This window comes from Cygnus olor, chromosome 10 (assembly GCF_009769625.2).
Source record: "Cygnus olor isolate bCygOlo1 chromosome 10, bCygOlo1.pri.v2, whole genome shotgun sequence".
In the NCBI taxonomy this organism is placed as follows: domain Eukaryota; kingdom Metazoa; phylum Chordata; class Aves; order Anseriformes; family Anatidae; genus Cygnus; species Cygnus olor.
The window spans coordinates 13,957,314-13,975,610 of record NC_049178.1 but is presented as its reverse complement, the minus strand read 5'-3'; the positions used below and the strand labels follow the sequence as shown (position 1 = coordinate 13,975,610).

At 37.3% G+C, this 18,297-nt stretch overlaps 1 protein-coding gene across 9 annotated transcripts in view; it reads left to right on the top strand.

Annotated features, from left to right (window-relative positions):
* Positions 1-18,297, top strand: part of FHIT (fragile histidine triad diadenosine triphosphatase) — a 495,922-nt gene that overhangs the window by 72,971 nt on the left and 404,654 nt on the right. Inside the window, exons 1-2 of one of the 9 annotated variants that reach the window (XM_040568618.1) lie at positions 8,505-8,642; positions 9,456-9,656. The exons of 7 other annotated variants lie outside the window; for them this stretch is intronic. The gene's annotated coding sequence lies outside the window, so the exon portion shown is untranslated. Of the gene's footprint in view, positions 1-8,504; positions 8,643-9,455; positions 9,657-18,297 lie in introns of those variants that run through there. One more of the 9 variants, XM_040568620.1, reaches the window with a different exon arrangement.

The window sequence follows — 18,297 nt, the reverse complement described above, 5'->3', positions numbered from 1 at the left end:
AAATGAATGCCATACTAATAATGTGCTCTGGTTTCTGTCTTCAGAATTCTCCCATAAAGTACTGTTCTCCAGATAATTCATCATACATACTACTTCTTTAAATAAAAAGCTGTTTTGCAAATTTTAGCCAGACTTTCTTTATGGACATGTAGCAAGTGGGGAAAAAAAAAAAAAACATGCCCAGTATTAACCTCCCCATCTAACTGAAGAGAGCAGTCTCTGTCATGGTTCCTTCACTGTGCCTTTCAGAATGAACTCCCCCTATGAGGAGGTATTGTGCTCTTTGGTCCTGTTTGCCCCTATCCACAGAACTGCGAGTAGGGGGACGTGGCTGCACAGCAGAAGTAGCTGCTCCCTGCACTGATTTTGAGTTTCAAATCACATTTCAAGAGATGCAATAGCTTCAGGGACTTCTTGTGAGATGATGCGACTCTTTCATCTTATCTTTCTCATCCCAAATTGCTAATTCTGCAGAGTAGTTTCTTTATCTGTAACACAAAGATTCCAAAAGCATACTTCCCTGCAAATGTGAGGGCACAGGAGCAAACTGGGGAGCCGCATCTGAGCAAATCTAGAGATGTAGTATCCTGTGCTCTACGTTCTGCAGAGATGTATATAAAAGTACTTTGCAGAAGTGAGCATTCTGAGTAAAATATTCAAATGCAGGAATACAGATTAGCCATTGCTATAGCAACCTGTATATTCTCTTCAGTTAAAACAAGGAATTACAAAATATCAGTCCTACATCTTAAAGGATAAAGACCAAAGGTTCATTCTTTAAAGTTACCATATAGGTCAGTCACAGTTTGGAACATACCTTCTGCATGTAGACTGAGGATCTTTTGCTGCATGTTGCTATGTAGTATTTGTTTCTCTTTCCATGTACTGAGATGTATTAAAAGAAGATTTTATGTGCAAACAAGAACAACAAAGCAAAATCTCCAAGTGTTTCAATCACTGTTTCTATTGTATTCTGGAAATATTCAGTTTTGTGGATGTGGGTTTCTGTGCTTTGATGCTATTCCAGTAAGATACTGGAAACTGAATTCATATGTTGTATCATTCATTTGAGGGCTGTTGAACAGATCAAAAGGGATTGTATAGAGAGCATGTTGGGTTGCTAGAAGGTAGAAGCTTCACTCAACTTTTGCAATGCAAAGTTAATGAGCATATATTAAAAATAAAAATCAATTATCAAGATTAACACTAAATAACCTGGATTAACTCATGCTTGATAGTTAGTAGAATTGCTTCAGATAGCACAAGAATAAGAATTGTTTGTTAAAACTTAGCTTATCAAAGAAAATCTTTCCTTGGAAGTGATCACTTATTAAACTTCATTAATTTGCAAAGCTTAAAATTTTGAAGATATAACTGAAATAGGAAACAGAATGATGTGTCTGGAAATCAGCATATGTTGATATGTATCCATGTGTACAAGCATCTAGTTTACTCAAATAGTAAAATATGAGCTAGTTTACCTGTTTCTACTTCAAAGAAAGGTTTCTAATATTATTATAACAGGCAAGCTGGGAGAATTTTAGTACAGCTTTATGAAAGGAACTTTCTTCAGCACACTTGTTGGAATATTCTGAGTTGAAATACGCTTTTGCTTGTGCTGATCATGCATTGAAGCAATGCAAAGAGATGGGAGGAGGATGGTAAAAACGCAGCCTTCCATGTTTCTCATGATTCTTAGGAAGCCATTCTGTGGCAAGATGCCATCTAACAAGTTGAGGGAGTAACACTTATCTCATGTAAGAGCCTGTGGCTCCATAAGGCTCGTGATGTTATTGGTAGAAACCTAATGATTTTTTTTTTTCTCACTCATAATCCACCTTTTTTCCTGCTGAAGAACAGATTGCCAGGACTGGTTGTGGAATTGTCATCCCTGGAGATTCAGCTGTCCAAAGTCATGGCTGGCATGTTCGAGTGTCACTTTTGTCCTGAGGCTGGACAGGGCACTTGCAAGGAGCCTCTCCAGCCTGCATTTAAAGTTTTTATAGCAGTTGGTCTAATAAAAATAATTACTACTTCCCTCTGCACTTTTGACTTGTTGATCTAATGCTGGGGAGGCAGAAAGAAATGCACAGGCTAGTTGGTTATACTGCAGTTGGGAAAAAAGAAATTAGTAGCTGACTGAACATTGAAGGTGAAAGGGATTTTTGGTGGCTTTTCTTTCTTTTTCTTTTTTTTTTTTTTCTTTCCCATGACATCAAATTAGTTTTCATAATTCAAAAACAATAATAAATATATATATCTTTATCTGATACCATTTTGACTTTACAGAAACCAGAATTCCTGACAAGCAACTACATCGGCGTGGAAACTTTTAAAGTTCCTGCAAGTCATAACCTTGAAATACGTTGTTTGATTTAATATAACAGATTGGAGATGTTAATATCTTTATAGTGCTTTTTTTATGCAGTGTTTGTGTGCTTGTGTTTTTGTTGCCGTTTGCTTTAATTTGTTTCTTAGCAATTAACTACATCTTCAACAGAGAGGGAAAATGAGAAAGCTTTCTGTGGATTTTTTTCCTTTCTTTTGCTTTCCAGAAGCTCATAAAGTGAGGAATGCATGTGCATTTTATTAATTCTGTGATTAAATTGTAGGTTTTACAGTTTGTTTGCTAGAAAATGTAAAATCATTAAAACGACTCCTGGTTTCTGGATGAATTTCAAGCTGCTGGAGCTTAGTTTTCTTAGCTACGTTTTATCTCTCTTCCCATGACTCGATATTGTATGACCCCGTACTTCAGTATATTCTAACAGATTTTAAATGAACCTTTTCTAAATTAGTGAAAGAAAATTAGAAAATTTCCAGGGAAATCCCTTGCTAGATAGCACATCTGTCAGTGCATTTCAAGCTGGAGTAATTTTCATCAGCTACCATCAGCAGTTTTGTGCAAAACTCAAATAAAATGTTTGCTAAAGGCAAATACAATTATTTTAGAGCATATCTCAAACTTTGGTCAAGTACCAAATATTTTACTGCTGAAACTGTAATGTCCCAACTTATATATCAACAATGAACCAGTTAAATAAAAAAAAAAAACTATCAGAAGCATCTGAAATGACGCACAATAGTGTGAAAATCTCTTGAGACATTCTGTAAGCGAAGTGAAATAGAAATGACTACTCTTTCAAGTACTGATAATATACAGAGATGTTTGTCTTCATCACTAGCTGAAAATGTGGCATATCACTACGTAAATTTGATTTTACTCATAATTAAATATTTAAAAAACCCTTAGCTTTCTGTTGCCCTTTGAGAAGATGGAATATTCTAGGTACAACATCTTATGGTTTGATATTACTATAAACATTGTTTTATATATGTAAGATCTGTTGACAAAGTGTAGTGAAACATTGTTGATTTGAACAAAGAATGTCTTCCAAGTATTCTTTGAAGACATATTCTAGCTGGAATATAGTAGATTTCACTTCCTTGGTCCAGCAGATATTCAAGACCACTGATAGTTTTACACATGAGATTAGTAAATGAGAATGCTATTTTCTTAATTATTTTCTTAAATATTTGGACAAATAGTCTCTGAGAAATCTGTTTTTTGCAAATTTTATTTTTCTTGTCAAATGATCATTAAATATGTGATGACTTTCAAATTATTAAATATCCACAAATTTCATCACAATTTGAAGCACATTATGCTGTCTTAGAGCTCGAGTACTCCTTGAGCTGATGTAGAATCTGGTTCTGGTCTTCTATTGCTGGGTGTAACTCTTCTTGCTTTTGATGTGCAACTTGCATGTCGTCTAAAAGAAATTAGGACTGGAAACTCTCCAGCTTTCTAGAGTCTACTGTCATGAGTCAAATGACAGGACTGTTTGTGTGGAACTCTTTCTTTAAGTTCCACTCAAGTCATGTCAGCGTGCTGTTGCAATTCTTTTTGATGCCATGAGAGCATGCATGTGCAGTCTGGAGAGGGAGGCACTGAAAGAGGGTTGCCACTGGAAAGGGACTTAGAATCATAGAATCATTAAGGTTGGAAAATACCTTCAAGATCATCTGGTCCAACCATCAAACTTGCATATACATCTTAAAAGGCTTTATCACCCTTCTACTGCAAGGTGCAAGGGGCTTTCTGGAGGGAGAAAGAAGGCACTGGAGAGCATACTGGAGCAATACCGTTTCTCCTCGACTCCCATGTATGCTTCTGGCTTAATTTCTGCCTATGTTCATGGGAACTAGCAAAGGGAAAATGTCAGTTACTGTTATTGTTGAGATTAAAAATGGAATGCCTTTGACAAAAATTGAAAGGACAGTCCCCCAACATGTTTTCCTCTCCCCAGTCTCTTATGCTAATACATAATATGTGTTAACAGAAGTAGTACTTGGACCATTTCAAGCAATTCAACAGAAAGCTCAGTAGAAGCCTTGCTGAATTTACCAAGCCTAGGCAAGCTCAGTATTTTATTTTTCTAATGGAAATGTTTTTAACCAAGCTTTGTTCATTACCACTTCTGCATGTAAATCAGAGAGATTCACAATGAGATCATAATTCTTTCTTTGTATATAAATGTTACACATACAAACTGCACAGAAAGAATATGATTAAGAATGCAAAAGCAAGTAGTTGAGAGAAGAGGGTGTTAGCATTAAAGTTGGCATTGCAACCTAAATTCAGCTTCTGTTATGCATATGCATTATGATAAAGTCTTTAACTGCAAAACTTACAGTACTTTTCCAGGAGACTTCTTCCTTACTCAGTACACGATATGGACAGTACTCAGTTAATGAGCGGCTATTTAAGATGTTGTTTTATCCTTACTGTTTGATGTGTGGCCTCAAGCATTATTTACAGCACGTCACTCAGACCCGGCTCAGAAGTCAGAATTATTAATTTCCTCATAGGCTTTTCTATGCTGCTCATCACTACAGTATCCAAGTGCTTCACAGGTTTTAAATTAAATTTATCTCCACAAAGCCCCAGTGAGGGAAGTGGTATTATCTCTGTTTTACAGATGGGGAACTGACAGAGATTAAGGTCAGAAAAAAATCACCAAATTTGGATGCACATTTTAAGACTTAAGTTTGGGTTTATAGTGCACTTCAGATTGTGTAGTGCTTATTGTGTTCAGAAAACTGCACTTATTACTTCAGCTTCAGGTGTGCTTTCCTCATGTCTAGAAATGTACCCCCACATCCCCAGTGTATAAACTGGAAATTTACATGGCATTACTCACCGCTAACAAGAAGTTCATGTTGCCTACCTTGTGTAGCATCACAGAGGACCTCTGAGCTTTCTCTAAAAGAGGTAGAGTTTCAGTGAGTCACTTGCAGAGCCGAAGAGACAGTGGTTCCTGTTGAAAGCCCTACTGTATGATTTTATTATTAGACTGTTTCTTAATGTTTGTACATAAATTGGGGGTACACAATCCATCTGAATTCTCATATTTGTCAATTTTTGATTGCTTGACTTTTGCAACGGAGAAAGATTAATTGGGAATATTGAAATTTGTGATCTAGTTAATTTGGGGAATGAATATTAATTGAGAAACCATGTTGCTTAAAATTTGCTGGCTATTTTTTCTATTATATATGTTAGCAGCATCTTCCCAAATTTACTTTCATTTACTTTCTTAGTATATTCAGATTTATTTCCTCTGTGAAGACATTCTACATCCCAAAAGATTCATGAGTGAATCTAGCAAAATAATTTTCCTTTGTTTAGGAAAACCTTAGTTTGCTGTTTATATGTGTTGTGTCCACATTTTATATAGTATATAAGGTGGGCAGGGGCTACCTTATTGCTCTCTACAACTACCCCAAAAGAGGCTGTAGCAGCATGGGGGTCAGTCTCTTCTCCCATGCAACAAGCGATAGGACGAGGAAATGACCTCAAGTTGTGAAGCATTGGAACAGGCTATCCAGGGAAGTAGTTGTGTCACCATCCCTGGAGTTATTTAAAATATGTGGGGATGTGGTACTTAGGGACACAGTTTAATGGTAGACTTGGCAGTGCTAGATTAATGGTTGGATTTGATGGTCTTAAGGGGCTTTTCCAACTGAAGTGATTCTGTGATAAATACAGTGACTGGGAGTCTCTCCATCAAAGATGGGTATATTTATATATTTTCCCAAAGCTCTCTGAAATCTTTAGCTGACAATTATTAGAGAAGTGAAATGTTTCTTTTTCAGTGTGGCTCTGCTTATCAGAGCAGTGGCCATGTGTGTTGCAATTGCCTAGCTATTTACAGAAGCAGTTTCTTTAAATGCTTTTTTAGTGTTAACCTACATGTAGCTTGTTATTAGACTACATTCCCGCTGTTGTGCCAAGTGCATAGATTTTGTGGAACTGGAAGGCTACTCTATGTGTAGAAAGTTGGGAGGCTTTGTCCTGGCTATGAAATGCACTTGCATAAGCAAATAAATTTCTTATAACAAGAGAAAATGAAATTTTCAGTAGCTTCAGTCAGGGTCCCTTGTGCTAACAGCTGTAACCATTTCCGGGCTGCTCTGAACCAGTTATTCCCAGAGCTTTATGGTATTGCTGTGACATTATTACAGAACAACTTCTTGCTTTTGGGGAAAAATGAAAGTTAGTGAGGACTTTGCTTGACTAAGTAGAATTACCAACTGGATAGCTTGTGTAGTACATATGGATCATGGAAATATTCTTCTAAATAATAAAGAGAAGGCAAATTAAATCCATTATTTAACAGCTGCAATGGTAGTCCAAATTTTTAATTTGAAATAACTGATTTATTCCCACTTTCTGTAAAATATTTGATCCTGGTACTCAAGTAGTCAAGGTTGTAGTGGATGGTTGTGGAAATGAGCTAGCAATCTGATTTACAAGTTATCTGTCCAGTGGAAACCAGCGCAGTCTGAGGAATTCACAAAAAAATCAGAGTTTCAGCTTTGACAAATGCCAGCCAAATTCTTGAACCTACAGAGGGACCTCCAGCTTAGTTCTCTGCCAGTTTGCTGAGCTTCAGCCTAAACATTCATCCTGCAGATTGTAGATTAAGATTTAATCATGTCTATAGATTTCTAATTACTCATGAATATCTTATTAGAAAGCCTTGCTGGCAAGGAACTCCAAAGCACTTTCAGTAAATTATACAGAAATTTGTTCCAGAATTAGTTGCAGAGCAGTCATCTGGCACCCAATTCTTGTTTAAAATGTTATCAAGTTTACTGACAAATGAGAACATAATACTGTCTCAGTTACTCCAATTCACCATGTGACCATAAATGTTTTTTTTTTTAATCTTGAAAAGTTAAAAAGAGTAACACTAAAACATTTTTGTTGATGCCTGAAGTGATGTGGAGTTGGAAAGGAAGCCAGAAATGCAGCAGAAACATACAGAATTATTTGCTTGGTTTATAGCTTGATTATGTGACTCATGCAATTCTATACGGTGAGACTAGGTCCAGGGATAATCATTGAAACTGCCTAAAAGGAACCTTGGGGTAGTCACAGACAGATTAAATTGCATGCTTTTCAGGATATTTGGCAAAAATAAAGTAAAAAGCAAGCTGGAGAATGGTGTGCATGTACAGTTACAATTATAATTAGTAAATGCTATGACATACTTATGTCATAAGACCATTATCATCATACACTTGTAGAAATCATGCATACTTAAAACTTTTCCTATGTTTAAAAGAACATTTTAAGAATTCTTCATCCTTACCAAAAGTGCAGGCCAGCATTTTGAAAATGCAGGTCTAGGCTATTTACTGCAATACATTCCTCTCTGATCTTGACTTACCTGCAGTATTTATGCCGCACAGTGTTAGGAGGAAATACCTTCCTACATGCATACTTTTGAAATTCGACTTAAAAATTATGGACAAGACTGTCTTTGACTTCTCTTTCTTGTGAAAATTAACCAAACAGTAAATGCTGGAGTTGCTACATCCTGGTTATACTTCCTGACTTCTAGAGTCACCTGCTGAAGCTAGAAAACTGAATGATACCTTTTAGTGGGTAACTTACTAAGATCTCATATCTACTGTGGAAAAAGGCTCATAATAAAGTAATTTCAGGTGAAAATATTGAAATAGAAAGTGTCTTGGGAGATGCACGCAGCAGTGATTGCTATTTCAGCAGGTAGTGTAGTGTTCATCATTTTACTCTAGATAAAGCTTACTGTTGCATGAAGGTGTTGTGCCTCTATCCTATCCTATTTCTCCATTCTCTGTTATTCCAATTTAAGAGCCTTAGTTTCACAGTTGCTGTATCAGGACACCATACTATAACCTATAGTTGGCTACTTATGTGTATATTACCTATAGTTACTATGTATATAGAGAACATGAGTTGCTGAAAATCAGAGGGAACGTGCAGAGAGGGAAAGTAAAACCTAGAGCAGTGTACAGCCTTTTTCTCAGACTGGTTTCTTTACTCATGACCGCCTTTCTTTACTTATTCACCAGAAAGTGCAGTCTGTATTTTCTGAAAGATATGCAAGCCATTTTCTGTTTACAGCTATTTATTTTCTTTCTATTGTTGTTTTCATCCAGTTTGCAGTCCGACTGGTTTAATTGAAGCAGAAGTTGTAAGGAAGTCATGTCCATTTACATTTTGCCTGTGACTATTGTATAAACCTTTTAAAGAAATAAATGTCAGAATTGGACAGCAGTTCATCTTTAATTGTGTAGTATATAATTAGGTATGTATGCCCACCATGGTGGTAGTTATATAATTAGACTGTATAGTTATAATGGTCTTTTTTTTTTTTTTTTTTTTTTTTTTTTGTGCAACAAGATGGGAGTGTATTTTTCTTCCCAGCTGTTATATATACAGTTTGGCAGCAGCCAGTGTGTGCTTCTGGGCTGGCTACTCGTCACCTGCAGAAGCCTGAATCTGTCACTCACCTGACTGGGATGCTATAAGGATCATGGGGGAGAACTTATTCTTGTGGGGTGAACAAAAAGAGGTATGGGAAACATGGGAATATACATCATTTGAAACAAGACTTCCTTAATTCCAGGACCCATGAAAAAAACTGGTTTGAATGGCTTTATTTTGGAGTGCACATACATGTATAAGGTGGTAAAATGAAGGCTAATGGGATGTCTTAATGGTTCCAACATATAGCATTAAACATAAATGAACGTTATATAAATGCAAAGAGCCCACTACCTAGTACTAGCTATATATAAATGTAAAACTGAAAATGTAAATACATTTTCATTAAATGACTCTTTTAACCTATATGCCGTAGGAATTGTTAGGTAAAGTACAGTGCCTGCCTTTTCCTTTAAATATTTGTGTTACATTTATTAACTCAGTAAGATCAAATGCTTGTGGAGAAACTTGGATATTGAAAGAATTGCTCCAAATATAGCAAATCCATAGTATTACAGAGGCAAAAACATGCTCTAATATTAACATGTTGCATTCAGAATGAAATTAAATGTGATTTAATTTGAATCATTTTTTAATTATTTTATTATTCATGTAATATTTTTTCTTTACATAGGGAAAAAGTGTGGTCTGGAGCCATTATGTGTGTGGACTTTTTCTCTTTTTTTGGATTTCCAGAAGTCCCAGCTGTTTCATTCTTTCTGTTGATAATTTTCTTTTTAGTAAGGCTGGATTTACTTTGACTCTGCAGTCCTTTAGTTAAAGTAGTTTCACATGAAGAGAGCAAAACTTTTGGAATCTTTCAGTTTCTCTGGTGGTAAGTATCAAAAAGTTTAAAGTACAAAATACAACCAGGACAAAAGAATATAATACAGTAGATCAATCTTTAAGGTATGTACTGAGTCCAACATTTTGTTTTTTTGGAAGTGACACTACTGGTTTCTTAGTGCCATAATGTGCATTGTGACAGTGCATCATTCCTGTCTCTTGCTGCTTCTGATGAACGTTCAAAAATACAGTATAGTTAAAGCTCTACTACCACATACTGGAAAGCTTTAAAAAAAATCACGCTGCTGGGAAAACCTCTGTAACATTTTTTTAATGCTCTCAGTGAACATGTTGACCTATCTTAAATTTGCCCATCCCTGGAGCCACATGAGATCATGTAGCAGGATGTTTTAGGTTTAAAAAAAAAAAAAAAAGTCTTGAGTGTGACTGGAAACTTTCAATGCAACATCTATTGCTCATTGCACACTTACTTTTGTCATGATTTTTGTATTCGTGCTATTTCTTGTACTGGCCCTGAGTTGTGTGCCTTTTGCCATGGCACAGATTTTATCTGATTCTCTCTTTCTGATTGTTCTTCATTTAATACCATCATATAATTTTGGTAAGAGTCATTTCTCTCTCCTCCCCATGGACTCTTTTCACTTAGCTCCAAGCAGCTTGTCTTCTGCAACTCTGTTTACTGCATCTCTTCTATCCAATACTATAGATGTCTAAATCACATTCACTCAAAGGAAACAGTAAGACACTTCAGGGGAAGACTTAGTCTTGGTATGTGTTTCTAAAGCCTATAAAGTGACTTTATGTAGTGCTATATAAGTAATAAATAAGAATGCTAAAACATGACAGCTTTTCTTCTCTCTGCATTTTTAAAGCCACCTTTTTCCACTGAAGGGTATAGCAAAAGAATACTCCTAGCTGTTCCATCATGTTAGCTCTTAGTTTGCAGCCTCCAAAGAGATGAGCTTAAACTTGTACTTGTATTTTTCAGTGTGCTAGTCTCAATAGCAACCTTCTTCCCCCATCTCTACCTTCCCTAGGGTAGAGAGTTCCTTACACTTACGTATCTCAAGAAACGTCACAATCTTCTATTGTTCCTCTAGCATGTAAGGTAGCCCTAGGTAGCCACCCTGGAAGAAGGGATTTTCACAGTATAATTTCTGCCAGTTGTTGTATAGTGTGCAGATTTTCCTTGAATTCTTCCTTTTCTGCCTTTCAACTTTCTGCTTTAGAAAACGGCATGATTGGTATTAATATTTTTCCCTGATAAAAGTAGAAATGTCTGGTGAAGAAGTTTGTGAAGATCTAGATCAACAGTCTTGCAATGGGATTCTGTTTAAAAGATTATCGCTTGGAACATTGCTGTGTGTTGAGTTCATGGCTGTGTGTTTTGGCATAAAATGGACATAAACCCGCTCCGGTATAATGCAAGACAGGAATTTTATTTCATGTTAGTCATAATAAATGTTTGTTTGGAAAAAGCAAAGTTTCATGTATTTCTAGGGCGTCAAAAAAGCAAGGGTGTTTTAATGTGATATTTAGAAACATGTCCTAATGTAAGGAAAAATCAAGCTGTTATGTGATCACACAGACAGACATTGAGCTTCCACTGCCAGAATTATTTTCTCAGGATGGTTAGATGCTGTATGAGTCATCTTCTAATGAACACAATATACAAATAGACAGTTGAAGTATGTAAAGCGTGCTTAGCTTTTTCATGACTCTTCTCAGACCTCATTTTTCTTTGTTTAATGGATTATACAGTTCTTTTGGCTCCACAAATCTTTTCATTTATTGTGTATAACTTTGCACTCGTTACCTGAATTATAAGGAACAAACAAGTTGGCCTAATTTGTATTCCAAAATGCTTGTTGTAGTAATAAATTTGACAAATAATTCTACATAATTTAAAAATATTTACGCCCTCTATACATATTATAGGTGGTATATTGCTCTTGCTGTCTAGCTTGATTCTGTGTTTGTTGATTACCTTGTCAATGTTGTGATTGCTGTACAATGTTGCTACAGAGCTGTTTACTTCCTTTTAGGTGTCTGTATCCTTCTCAGTCAACAAAGATGTGTGTGTCTGGAAGTTTGAATTTCTTATTTATTTATTTATTTACTTAATGAAGACTGTAAATGTCACAGGAATGACAGACCAGATAACTGGGAGGGAGGTGTGGGCCATAGACAAGCAGTTTAATGCCTGAAGAGGAACAAATTTGAAAAATTGTTCCATCTTCTTTTTCTGCTGAGCATGATGTTACATGGTATGGAATGTCTCTTTGGCCAGTTAAGGTTATCTGTCCTGAATGTGTCCACTCCCAGTTTCTTGCCCACCCCCAGGCTACTCAGTAGGAGTAGGCAGAATGGGAGAAAAAGAGAAAGCCTTGTTCAGCTATAGCTAAAACATCTGTCATCAGTATTGTTTCAGTCACAAATTTAAAACACAGTGCCATGCAAGCTACTATGAAGAAAGTTAACCCCATCCCAGTCAGATCAGTATAATTAGAAAATAGGTAGTTTTCATCAGGATCCATTCATCATGCCTCCATCAGGTTCCTGTTCATGACGCTGTTAGTGTTACCTGGATTGTGCTGTGCTCAGGGCAGGGTGCTGCTTGGTCAGTAAACCTTGTGTAGACATGTTCTTGGGTCTCCTGGTGTAAACCAAGAGCTACAGATAAGCAGTTGGAGAAGAAGAGGAGAAAGGGGCCATTCTTGTCATGGTCACTCCCCAGGCAAATCTGCTGTAGCAGCAGTACTGGAGCTTACAGGTACAAGACTGTGAGGACAACAGTGTGAGAGCAGAATGGAAAAACACAGCCCCGGGGGGGCTGAGAAACAGTACTGCTGCAGCGTGGGTGAAAGGGATCAGATAATTTAGCTTGTTCGACTATGCTAAGAAAACAATACGATGTTTAAATAGTAATAATTTTGATGTTTTCTTTGCTGCTAGATTAAGCAGGTGAAGCCACTTGTAGCGGATTCAAGTCCATCATAATCTGTGTATGATGTAAGAAATCACTCCCTGTCAACACTGCCAGGACTTGTTGCATGCATCACATTTAATGGGCTTTCTGTTCAGTAGCTTCTGTGGGTGGTGAAAATGGAAAACAATCTACACAAGCTTCTCCCTTCAATGCCATGTAGAGCATTAAATACTAACCCCATTGAGAGAAACTAAGCTTTGGCTGTCAGATGCTTGAGCACCTTTCCTAGTTTTATAATAATTCTTGGCTTTTTTTCAGAACAGAAATAGCAATGGGATACTATATTTTGTCTGGCAGAGACATAGTCTTTTTTCGTTGTTTTATTTTAATTAGAGGCCTTTTTCTGGAATTGGAAGAATTCAAAATATATAGTTAAATCTTGTACAAGGGTAGGAGTGGAGGATGCTGAGATGTAGCCACTGTAGGGACAAAGGGATAGTAGAAAAAATGAGTAATTTTAGAATAACATTTTTTTTTAAATTAGTGTTTTTAAGTACTCTTTGATCAAAGTGGCAAATTCTCACTACTAGGAACAAGAAAATTCATTGCTATGTGCTTGGGTTAAACAAGTAATAGTCTGAACTGTGTGGATTTCATCTTCACAAAGTAGCAACAATGGGAGGGAACAATTTAAAAAACGGTAAAGCACGACAAGAGAGGAGATAGCATGCAGGGCAATTCTTCATTGTATGACATTCGTTGAATGTGATGAAGAATTCAGATGTCTAAGTAGAAATATCTCTCTCCACACAATCACACCTTTTAGAGGGAAAAATTCCAAATATACATTAAGGATATAATTGTGGGGGATAAAGGGCAACTTAGGAAATGCCATAGGAAAATCTGAAGTTAGCCACAAGCATCATTAACTGTAGATGATATGCATCATTTAACCACATTGTGTTACATAAGTTGTCTTATCTTGTAGATTAAGAAAAAAAAAAACACTCACACAAAACCAAAATGACTTATGTAAGACTTTTTTTTAAACAACAACTAGTTTTGCCATTTTGCTGTGTTTTAACATTGAAATTGAGTAGCAGAATAAGGATTGTCAAAATTAATGAACACGTGACATTAATATAGTAAAATGGAAAACTTTAAATTAAAAAATACTCCTCACCTTGTTTCTGAAATATTCATATACATTAGAACAGAGAGATAATGGTATTATAATTGGCTTTTTTCAATATACACATTTTAAGTGAGCAGCCATTTTGCATTATCTTATGTTCTGTCCTTACAAGCAAATTTGTAGCTTCTCTAGAACACTGCTAATGCAAGTGTTCAGCACAAGCCTTGAGCTTGGTTCCCAGCAGGTGGTGACCTCAACACCTCCTAGCTAAGGACAATTAACTGTATGATAAAATAAAAGGGCGTTATGGAGTACCAGCAGTGCCTTGAGTAAGCATCCAGGTGGGAGGTCTGTAGAGGAAGGAAGATAGCCTAAAGAATTAGTGCCATCATTCCTTATGGGCACTACAAAGAAAGTCATTTCCAAAGCTATTCCAGGCTGTTGGTTTTTAACTTATGGCGATGCCATGTGACAAGTATACATCTATTTTGTGTATTTGACACCAACATTTCTACACCCTCTACTATTTCGAGGCTAGGTTGGATTGGACCTCAAGAAAACTGATCTAGTAGAAGGTATCATAGCAGGGTGTTTGAACTAGGTGATCTTTAAAGGTCCCTTCTAACTCAAACCATTCTATGATCTAAAAAAATAAAACACAAAACTAAACCCCCAGCCCCCCAAACCAAATACATTGGGAGAATTGACACCTACGTTTAGATATCTTCTCAAAATTACATTAAATGTATGAGTAGCGTTTGTAGAGGCTGGGCAAATATAATATGACCGTTCTTGAAATTTTACCAAACTAGTAATATTTGAAAATATGTCAGTGCATCTCAACATTTTTCTTAATTTTAGCACTCTTATTTTTCAGGGTGTAGTGTAGAGTGCCAATGTAAGGGTTTGTTTTGGTTTGGTTTTGTTTGTTTGTTTGTTTGTTTCTTCCCCTCTAGTAGAAGATACACAGATTTGAGATCTGTTGTGGATGTAAAATTAGTCCACTTGCTATATTAGCCTTTAACACTATATTCCCACCTACAACTACAGGAACACAGCTTGAAGGAAATTTAATTAGGAAAATGAGGGAGATGAAAAAGGCAATGTAATATATACACGCAATATGAAGAAGAGTAAATACACTTTCCATCTGAATAGTCACAATAGAAGCTATGTTAAACTGAGCCAAAATTTTCTTTTGTTAGAAATGGATTTCTTTCATTTTCTAACATTACTACCTAATTGTCCTCCTTATTACTGGGATTAGAAAGACTATCATTAAAGAAGAAACATCTTTCACAAATTATATTTAGATTATGGTTTTAGCTGGCAATGACCTTCTCATTATGTGAAAAATGGAAATCCCCAGGGGAACAGACTTAGTGAGGTGATTCCAATCAGCTGGGAAGCCTTGTGCACACACTATTTGCATCTCATGACCTGCATGCATACACCTGTACTGTATCAATTTCTGCTTGTTTACAGGTCATTCAAGCAATAAGCAGGTAGAATTCGGATGACTGAGAACCTGCTCTGCTGGTAGCAGTTTCCTGCCTCACTGCACTCTGGAATATTCCAGCCTTGCTGCAGCGTGCTGCTACACAGCCATGGGTTTTTCAGTTACAACCGTTACACACTTCCCTAATGTTTTTTTTTAGCATTTGTATTGGTACTAAGCATAGATGACCAGGCTTTACGGAAAAAATACAAAGGATCACTAGGGCACAAAACAGCTTAAGTAATACCTAATAGATAATGAATAATTGTTTAAGAAAAAATCATAATCCCCTTTAATAATTGGAGAGGAGAGCACTGGGGTCTGCAGTATTACATAGTGCAACCAATAAAACCATTCCACATTTGAAACACATACGGTATTTGTTTAGTCTGAATCAAGAGAAAGAAATACACTAACCAGGTATATTATTATAGTGTAAGCAAATATAAATGCATTTAATACATTAATTTTATGCATGACATTTTAAAATGTTCTAATAATTATTTCAGCTCTAGGTTCTGGGTCAGCCCAGTTGTGCTGTAACCCGACTTTTCAGACTCTTGCTTAGGGAGGTGTGAGGCCAGTGTTTTTATTGCACTCACCCTTCCTGGATGCATGCAGTAGGTATATCAAGAACATGTGTTATGGTTGATCTAAATTCTGCAGGCTGTGGTTACTGTGTGTGGATCCATCTAGAATTTTCAGAAAATGCATTTTTATTGCTTTTAAAGAATTGGAAGTATTCATTAAGATTAGAAAAAGAGCAGTGGTGACCCAAACTCTATGCCAAATAGTGCTGCGTATGTTTATTTTGGCAAATGTGTTGAGTGTATTTATGCAAGTTGTCAGCTCAGTTGACAAAATCTTTTTTGAATATCTCTCCAAAAATAAAGAAGTATACTTTTTTTAATATATATATATATATTTAAAATATTACCTTTGGATATGTATTTCTTCTAATACAGCTTTGAAATTATGGTCAGTATCTGATAGGCCCTGAAGAGACTTTTTTCCTTTACAGTTTTGCTCTGTATTGCAGACATAACCTCCACATGATCACTTCAGGCTGCACAAACTGCCTGTGACAATGTGGAGAGCTGCATAATCACGGCCTTGGTTTCCAGTGGTGACCGGTCTTTGTAGGCCCAGAGTAGGAAGAAGGAAACTCTGCCTCTTCCCTGCCTGGCACAGGTTGGCTGCTGGAGCAGTACCAGCTGCTGGCAATGCATCATTTGACTTCAGGTAAACCCAAATGTCAGTTTTGGAATTTGGGCTCCATTCCATCATAGTGGTACATTCTACCTAATCCCTTGTGGTACTAGTTGTTTCCATTTTGAGATATTGAACACTTAAGATTTCCCATGAATTTAACATCTTTTGAGTGGAGGTGTTAAATAGAGGCCTTAAGGTCTAATTAGTTGTCCACTATTAAATACAAATACAATTCCTAATCCTCAGAGTTACAGAGGGAGAGGGAAATACATTTTTATTGTACAGATATGTAGTGGGTTTATGTGGCAAGGTTTTGGTAGCAGGGGGCCATGGAAGTGGCTTCTGTGAGAAGAATCTAGAAGCTGCCCCATGTTAGATAAGGGCCCCACTGCTGACCAGAGCCGAGCCAATAAGTGATGTTGTTTGCACCTCTGTGAGAGCACATTTAAGAAAGGGAAAGAAAACAAAACAAAAACAAACAAACCAAACAACAACAAAACACTGCTTCACAGCAGCTGGGAGAGTGAGAGGAGTGAGAAACAACCTTGCAGGCGCCAAGGTCAGTGAAGAAGGAGGGGGAGTGATGCTCCAGGTGCTGGAGCAGAAGTCTCTGGCAGCCTGTGGTAAGGACCATGGTGAAGCAGGTTGTCCACCTGCAGCCCATGGAGTACCACAGTGGAGCAGGGTTCCATGCTGCAGCCCATGGAGGAGACCACGGTGCAGCAGGTGGACCTGTACTGACGGAGGCTGTGGCCTGTGGAGGGCCACTGCTGGAGCAGGCCCCAGGCCAGACGTGTAGCCTGTGGAGAGGAGCCCACACAGGAGCAGGTGACCTGGCAGGAGCTACTGCCCGTGGGGGACCCAGGTTGGAGCAGTTTGCTCCTGATGGATGGACCCCGTGGTACAGACCCATATCTGGAGCAGTTCTTGAAGAGCTGCTGCCTGTTGGAAGCCCAAGCAGGATCAGTTCAGGGAGGATGGCATCCCATGGGAGGGACCCCACAGCACAGGGGATGAGAGTGACCAAGAAGGAGCGGCAGAGATGAAGCGCTGTAGACTGACCACAACCCCAATTCCCCCATTCCCCTGCGCCGGTCAGGAGGAGGAGGTGGAAGGAGGGTGGGTGGGGGAAAGATGTTTTTGGTTTCTTTCCTTTGTTTCTCTCTTCTCTAGATAGTTAGTTAGTTAGTTAGATTGCTGCCCACCCGAGTAAAACCACCACAGGATATTAATGTAGTAGGATATTTAAGTATTTAGTATAAATAACAAGTATATAATTTAGTTGAGTACTTCTGTGGAATCAGCTGAAAAAGCTGGGTCTTCCTTCCAAGAACAAGTATGTTTCACTTCCCAAATACACTTTCAAAGTGCGTGCACTTTGATGGGTTTGGTGTATGTACCTGTACCTTTTGCTTGAGCAGATAGAAGGAGTGGGACACTAAATTACAAGAAAACATTTAGATCAAGAACCACGTGAAAATGGAATCCCTGCCAAGGACTTGAAATGTATGTATCCAGGCGATTGAGTCTTACTAAACACCGTAGGCTTGCAAGAAAAAAACTGCAGCAAAAGACCTCATTTGACTCTAATAGTGTCTTTTCCTCCATCAAAGTAACTTATAAAACTGAATTTTTTGATGAGTCACTTGGTTCAAGCAAGGTAATACTATTGTAATGCTTTTGATGTGTCTGAAGTATTGTGTCACATGAAATTTTTCATAACTTCATATTTTACTCTGCAGCATCTTGGATATTTCTGATTGAATTAAATACGTTAAATAATTCAGGGCTTAAAGACCTAAAATAGATACTGTTAGGATTGTGCTTTAGTTATTTAAGCAGGATTTTCATTCTCTCCAAAAGACGAGAAAATTTTAGTGAATGAAAGTGGGAAT